Source organism: Mauremys reevesii, linkage group 2, assembly GCF_016161935.1.
Source record: "Mauremys reevesii isolate NIE-2019 linkage group 2, ASM1616193v1, whole genome shotgun sequence".
NCBI classification, from domain to species: Eukaryota; Metazoa; Chordata; order Testudines; family Geoemydidae; genus Mauremys; species Mauremys reevesii.
Window position 1 is genome coordinate 285,175,571 of NC_052624.1, and position 8,352 is coordinate 285,183,922.

Sequence of the window (8,352 nt, forward strand, 5' to 3'; positions counted from 1 at the left end):
GTCCAGAGCAGCCATTTTATTTATATCCTCTGTGCATGAAACCTCACCGGGACCCATCATCCCATCAAACATAAGAAAATGTGAACCCACCCACCCCAGAAAACCCTCTAGCTCTATGGTCCTGCTGCACCATCGCACGGGGTGCCTCCCAAACTCCCCCTCTCTCCCACCTCCCAGAGGCGAAGAGACATAGCTGCGTTTTTCTGTAGGTGAAGATAAGTTGATTGGAGTTTGTGTATCCACTGAAGCGCTGCCTGACGGAGCGTTCAGTCACCGATGCAGATCTGCGTGTGGGGAGGTGGGTGGAGTATGGAAGGGTGGTTCAGTTCAGCTGTGTCAGCTCCTTCTCCCATGCGTCAGGGTCCTCTTGGTTGGCAGTTTTGTTTTCCACAGAACAGAACCATGCTGGGAGGGAGCGGTTGTGTGGGGAGACGTGACCGTTTGCTAGCGCCAGTCCCGTGGAGAGCTCTGCATCTTGGGACAGGTGTTTTGGCCTGGATTCTGGGGAGCCAGTGAAGACAGAGGACACTGGGGGACGTGCTGCCGATGACCTGCAGAGCTGCTGTGTGTTCTGCAAGATGGAGGGTTTTCAGAGTGTTTCTAGATAGCTGTTGTGATGATCAAACCTGGAGGCCACAAACACACAGATCCTGGCCAGGGCTGTGTCCTATTGGAGGGGAGTGATCCTCTGGCCAGCCACAGAGGCAAGTGGGCGTCTCTTGCTGCTGTGACTCTTTGGACACTCAGTGGTCATGACTCCAAAAGAACCGCAATGTGGTGGACTGACAAGGTGGGTGAGGCAATATCTTTATTGGACCGACTTCTGTTGGGGAGAGAGACGTGGTTTTGAGCTACACAGAGCTCTTCCCGGCAAAGCAACATCCACAAAGCAACTTCCCTCTTCCGACAGCAGCTCCTCAGCCCGGGATGGATTCACCTTTAGCCAGGGGTTTGCTCCACTTCTAGAGATGGGTACGGTCAGGGGCTTGGCCCTCCCTAAATGGAGAGTCTGTAATGGGGCCTCCCTTCTCAGCTATGTCTGGGGCTGTCTGCGTGAGACCAAGAAACTAACTCTCAAGCACGGGCTCAGCTCAGAAACTTCTTGCTCCTGTTCAACCTGATCTGTGGAGAGGATTCAGATCTGCCAGAAGGAGCCAAGCAAAACCCAACGGCCCCCGGCTCCTCTGCCCCGAACCCCAACGGCCCCCGGCTCCTCTGCCCCGAACCCCAACGGCCCCCGGCGCCTCTGCCCCGAACCCCAACGGCCCCCGGCTCCTCTGCCCCGAACCCCAATGGCCCCCGGCTCCTCTGCCCCGAACCCCAACGGCCCCCGGCTCCTCTGCGCCCGAACCCCAACGGCGCCCGGCTCCTCTGCGCCCGAACCCCAACGGCCCCCGGCTCCTCTGCCCCGAACCCCAACGGTCCCCGGCGCCTCTGCGCCCGAACCCCAACGGCCCCCGGCTCCTCTGCCCCGAACCCCAACGGCCCCCGGCTCCTCTGCGCCCGAACCCCAACGGCCCCCAGCTCCTCTGCGCCCGAACCCCAACGGCCCCCGGCTCCTCTGCTCCGAGGATTCTCCCTGGGCAAGAGGACTGTTAGCTGCAGTGTGGAGCTACACTAGAGACAATCAGAGATTTCTTAATGAAATACACACTGGCAAGTTTTCTCAGGCTGAGAGAGTTTTGATTTTCCTCTCCGTTCTCTGCTCCAAGAGACTTGAACATTTCCCTGAATTAGACACTTTCACTCTGCCCTGCAGAGAACTGACCCAGCGGCCCCTGGGAGCAGCCCCCTCGGCGAGTCAGGTTACAGTTCACCTGCCTTCCCTAACACGTCCTTGGGATCCCTTCCCCCTAGTGAAGTCGAGCCAGACAGCATTTCTTCTCCACGCCGTGTCCTCTTCTTAGCCAGGGTGTTCAGACCAGTGCCCTGCAGTCCTGGCCCTACACTGGATCCTGAGAACTGGCAAGAGGCTCTCAGATATCCCTTCCCTGTGTCGGGCTGCGACACTGGCCCTTTTCCGCCTCCTGGAAAGCCTGTCCAATGAGCCCTGCCAGTTTCCAGGCCGCAGGGGGCCGACTCGGGCAGCGTAGGCAGGTATTGTTTAATCTGGTCTCTTCTCCCAGGAAGAATCCACTGCTCTCTGAACCCCAAACTCTTCTCTCTGCGCTGGTGCCTCTTGTATCCTGCCCCCGGATTGGCAGTGGGTGGATCTCACAACTTGGGGCTGCAGCAGCAGAAAGATGGCGTCGGCCGCAGCACGGTGCTTCCTAACGCCATGTTGGAGTGTTCCTTCTGTCGTGACTCAGAGCTCCCTGCGTGTCCCGTCCATGGCACTGCTTCGTTATGTGAGCTCTGACAAGGCCGCAGGCTGAGGGCAGAAACGCTGCAAAGAGATTGAAAGAATCCAACACGAATGGGGCTGTATTCTCGCATGTTTGTTGTGCACCTGTGTGTTCAGGGGGCCCACATCTTAATCCCCCCCCCCAACTGTGGATGTTCTGGGCTAAAAATAAACACCGGACCCCTATCATCCTACAGGTTAAAGCTGTTTGCCGGGTGGGAAATGCCGTTGGCCAGCCTGTGCCTCCCCAAGCCACACCGAGGCATGGCACAGAAGCTGGAGTATTTTCATCCTGGCAAATCGTATGTTCCACATGTAGCAGGATGTCTGAGTTTGGTTTGAAGGGAGGCTCGCTGCTGCTGCTGTTTATTGCAAAGAAACGTGCAAGAGCCCGTGAGGAAGACACACGTGGCTGGCAAAATAACAGGCCGTGCCAGTCCACCTCCATCCTCCGTTTCTGCCTCATCTCTGCGCCCTCTGGCCTGGAAGTCTCCAGCTTCTCTCTATAGCAACAGAGATGTGATGTTCCCCTCTAATCCCAGCACCTGCCACCTCCACTTCGCTCTTAGCCCGTTCACCGGCAAGGCCTTGCGCCCATTGCTGATGGTGCCAGCAGACACGCTAGGTGGAGCAGATGGATGATGCATATGAAGGGGCAGGGGACAGAGTGCTGCCTTGTGCAGTAGGACCTCGGGGGGAAATAGCTGCTGCTGTTCGGCTCCACGTAACTCTTTGAACCAGCCTCTCGAAGAGCTCAGCGTGTGACAGCAGCTCCCAGAGCGGCCGCGCGGGGACCCCCAGCAGTGCCGGAAAGACTTCAGCCAGAGGAATCCTGGCACAGACGTCACCATCTGACCAGTCCAGGAGGAACCTGTGCGACTTGCGCTCCACACCGTGCATGCCGGCCCGCGGGCTCTGGGGCGCGTGCCGGAGAGCGCTAGCCTTGGAAACATCGTGCGAACGGAGGAGAGGCGCTGGCTGTGAGTGGCTGAGTGTGGAGATAGGAGGTGAGCAGATGGAGAGGCTCCACTTCGGAGGCACATTTGAAAGCTGAAACTAAACTAATGAACGTACCCGTCTGCCTGGGGAGATGGGTCCTTGCCGCTGCTCGGGCCATGCGGCCGCAAAAGCCAGACGTGCCTTTCGTCAGGTGTTTGGGGGAATGGACACAAACGAATGCCTGGAGCGGCTCTCGGCTGCCTGGAATAGCAGGTGGTTTCACACCAGCCCTGCCCGGGCTGTACTGTCCCTTTCCCACAGGGAAGTCCCTGGGGAACCCCACTGCTGGGGTTCTGCAGGGCCCGTAAGGCCAGAAGGGACCATGGTGCTCAGCTAGTCTGGCCAGGCACCCCAGTTCTGAGATGATCGCACCCTGGGGGCAGGGGTGGTTCCAGGCCCCAGCACGCCAAGCGCGTGTTTGGGTCGGCATGCTGCGGGGGGTGCTCTGCCAGTCGCCGGGAGGGCGGCAGGCGGCTCCGGTGGACCTCCCGCAGGCGTGGCTGCGGAGGGTGCGCTGGTCCCGCGCGGCTTCAGTGGAGCATTCGTAGGCACGCCTGCGGGAGATCCACTGGAGCCGCGGGACCGGCAACCCAGAGCGCCCCCCGCAGCATGCCGCCCTGCTTGGGGCGGCAAAATGTCTAGAGCCGCCCCTGTCTGGGGGTGCGGCTCTGGCTCCCTGAATGGTGGGTTCAGGCTCCTGGGGCAGAGCCCAGCCCACACAGCAGGGCCTTGAGCCCTATTCATGCAGGTCATTGCCTCCTCCGCGCCCAGGTCCTGTGGGGTCTGGCACTGGCTTGGCTGTGGCTTGAGCTGGCAGCCTGGAGCCCCCGGTTGCAGGCTGCCCTCCCCAGGCTGTCTGCTGGGTGCCGGCAAGGAGCTCTCCTGCACGCCCCTGGCTGCTGAGGTCTCGAGGGTCTGTCCCTCCTGCCCACTGGGGCGGTTGCCCAACTCCCCTCCCACAACATGGCTGCCCCACCCCTTAACTCCCCAAACAGGAGCCGTTCCTCGGTTGCCAAGGCGTAACCCTCTTGATTTAGGCACCCACCCGTGTCCCGTACCTAGGGCTCCGGGCGTGCTCGGCTGCGGGTTTACAGGATCTTTTCCCAGTGAAAGAGCCTCACACAGTAATATCCTTAACCTCTAGTTACTAACAATCACAGACCCGAGCGCACACACCGAGCACACAGTGCTCACCGCTCCCCAGGAGCCAGAGGCACTTTCCCTGCTGGCCAGGCAGGAGCAGGTCAGCCGGGGCCTCCAGTCGCTGCGCGGGGTCGTTGGCAGGCGTTGGGGGCTGGCAGCTCTGATCCTGGGCTGGGTCCTGGAGTTGGGTCCCAAAGAGCTTCCTCGTGGACCCGTTTAGACAGTGAAACCAGAGTCCTGCTTAGCGGGGCCGTGACCAGCCATTTTACTCAAATCTCACAAAACAATTCCCTGACCAAACCTACCAGTGCCCAATAGCTCTTTAACCAATCATACCCCCCCACCAGCATTGTGCTACACCTAACACAATCAGTCGTGCAACAGCCAGAAACAATCAAAGAACCAGCTAGCGACCCTACAGCTAAACCATAGAGCCGTAGGGACCGTAATGGCAAACCAGTAGGAGTCGAGGTTTCGCAATCACAACCGGTGAGACGTGGTTCCTTGCCACACAGGATGCGTCAAACGACGTTTTCTTTAACCAGCTTCAGATGTGGTTTTTTCTCTGGTGACGGTGGGTGCTACGGGGCCAGGAGCCGCCTTTACAGCCCGATAGGTGAGGCTGGGGCTTCCTGCTGCTCAGCTCATGGCTGCTGCTGCTGCTGCTTGCTCAAGGAAAAGGCCTCAGACCTCACAATATGGCTACAGGAAAAGCCCTTATCCTCACAGCTGAGCACCTGCCCTGGGGGCTTTCCCCAGCGCCAGCAGGCGCCAGCAGGGGCGAGCGGGTCACCGACGTTCCCTCTAAGCTGCGCGGCCGCACAGCAGCCTATTAAGCACCACGCAAGGGCTCAGGGCTGCGGCGGGGAGAGATTCCTCTCCACCAGCCCCAGACCTGCCGCAGTGGGGGAAGAAGTGCCCCTCCCCCGGCCCCATCCCCATCCTGGACCTTCCACGGCCACGGGGAGAGGCACCTAGCCCCAGAGCTGCCGTGGGGAGAAAGAGCTGGGGGGAGCCCCCTCCTGTACCCCAAACCCCTCATCCCCCATCTCAGAGCCTGCACCCCCAGCCGAGGCCCTCACCCCCACACCCCAACCCTTCCCCAGCCCCACCCCAGAGCCCGCACCCCCCATCCCAACCCTCTGCCCCAGCTAAGCCCCTCTTCCCCGGCCCCATCCCAGAGCCCGCACCCCCCACCCCTCTGCCCCAGCCGAGCCCCTCTTCCCTGGCCCCACCCCAGAGCCCGCACTCCCACTGGAGCCCTCACCCCCACACCCCAACCTGCGGCCCCAGCCCTGAGCCCCCTCCCACACTCTGAACCCCCTCATCCCTACCCCCACCATGTGAATTTTGTTATGTGCATCAATATATCACCTCCATATAGGTGCACATGACAAAATTCATTCCTCACACGGGTGGGAAAAATGAGAGGGAACGCTGGTGCTCCCCCCACTGGCCTTGATCGGGAAGGGCCGAAAGCACAGGCACCAACTCCATGGGTGCTCCAGGGCTGAAACACCCATTGGAAAAAAAAAATGGTGGGTGCTGAGCAATCACTGACAGTCCCCCATCAGCTCCCCCCTGCTCCCCCCCAGTGTGTCCTGCCTGCCAGCAGGCCCCACCAATCAACACCTCCACCTCCCTTCCAGCGCAGGAGATGCTGTGGGGGAGGACAAGCGAGGGCGTGGTGCTCTCGGGGAGGGGTGGAACAGGGCAGGAGGAGGCAGGGTGGGGACGGGATGGAGTGGGGGTGGGGCCAGGAGCACAGTGGGGGGGTCGCACACACACACCGGCGCATTAGAACGTCGGCGCCTCTGACTGAAAGCCTGGGGCTCAGCCAGTTTGGGGGGGGGAGCTCTCTTTAAGACGTGTTACATGACAAAGTGAACACGAAGGCCGGGACATGAGCACAACCGCTCTCCTCGGAGCGTCTCCCTTCCCTCGCAGCGCACGATGGGGCTGGGGAATCTGGGTGGCAGTGCACAGGCAGGTCCCCTGCACCTCTGGGGCCTCGGCTAGGGCTCCCCAAAGTGCTTCGGAAAAGGCTGCGTTCCTCTTCTGATTGCGCCAGGCTCTGGCTGATGGGGACGGCCCAGGCTGGGGGAGCCGGAACTTTAGTCTAGTGGTTTTGTCTTTATGTGGGCTTAAAAAACCAACATTGAAAATACAGATGAAAGGCCACAGCCTCACCAAGGGTGCTGATCATAACGTGACCCCCACGGGTTAGTAGCACCAGACTGCTGGGGGGGGGGGGGTTCCACAAAAGTGTCAGAGAGGTGCCTAAGCCTGGGATCCTTGCTGGGCCCGTGCCCCCAGTGTAGCTGGGCCCTGGGTTTGCTGCGCAGGCCCCACTTGGGCCAGCCTTGAGGTGTGAGCGCGTCAAGGGCGTTCTGCCTCCAATGCCCTTTGAAGCCTGGGCCCTTGGCCTCCAGTTCTGCAACTGGCCATGCTGCTGTCATCCAGATGTGGGGCCCAGGGGCTGCGCCCACAGATGCTGGAACTAGGGATGGGGTGGGGGGGCTGCAGCACCTCCAAACTTGAAGTGGTTTCTATCATATCCAGGGTTCCCAGTTTGGTTCAATGGCTCTCAGCCCCTGTCACTACACAAACGGTTCCAGCACCCTGGGCTGCGCCATTCGGCCATTTCCCTGGCCACCAGGCTTGGCAGTGCTGAGAGTTTCCCCTGCCTCCCAGACGTTAGCTGTATTGCATGCACAGAGCAGCACAAAGCTAACACCGAGTGCTGGGACGCCCACAGGCCGCGCAGCAGGTGCGGAGAGATGATTATAAACAGAAAGAAAAGTTCAATTAATGGATGACGCCCCAGCTACGTGAAAGGCTGAATTTTGATCTATGACCCACCATGACAGCTGTGTCTGAGACAACGCAGGTCAGCCAGGCAGGACAAAGCATCCTGTCCAGGAGTTCAGGTATGGAGCCAACTTCCAGAGGCAATCAGGTGACTCCAAAGGCTTGGGTCAGTGGGAAACACAGCAAAGCATTCCTCGTCAAAAGGCTTGTCCAGCAAACGAATGACTCATAACGACGCTCCCTTCTACCCAATTAACCCCGACCAACCCCCCCAAACAGAGCGAAAACAAAATCCCTACCCTCACATCCCTTCTTTTGACCCTGAAAAGAGCGATGTGCCAGATACTCCATGAAGTCAAGTGGGGGCTTCGCTATTGCTATAGATTTTTGCATGAAAGGTGCTGAGGGTGGTAATCGGCAGGAGCATAAAACCAGACAGTCATAGAACATCAGGGCTGGAAGGGACCTCAGGAGGTTCTAGTCCCACCCCCTGCTCAAAGCAGGACCAATCCCCAACTAAATCATCCCAGCCAGGGCTTTGTCAAGCCTGACCTTAAAAACCTCTAAGGAAGGAGATTCCACCACCTCCCTAGGGAACCCATTCCAGTGCCTCATCACCCTCCTAGTGAAACAGTGTTTCCTAATGTCCAACCTAAACCTCCCCCTGCAACTTGAGACCATTGCTCCTTGTTCTGTCATCTGCCACCACTGAGAACAGTCTAGATCCATCCTCTTTGGAACCCCGTTTCAGGTAGTTGAAAGCAGCTATCAAATCCCCCCTCATTCTTCTCTTCTGCAAACCAAACAATCCCAGTTCCCTCAGCCTCTCCTCAGTCTCCTGTGTAAAACCCTTCACAGGCCCCTTTGGTCCCTCGCTTTGGGTCTGGAGCCTGTGGGGTTGGTTCAGAGGGGTGGGCAGCAGCTGTTGTATAGACGTGGGCAGGGTGATTCTCACAGAGGTTTGCCTTTAGCATCCCCAGCTCAGGCCAGCAGGCTGGGAGGTCGCAGCACACAATTGGCACCAGGTACACAGCTGATGCACGTTAATCTGCACC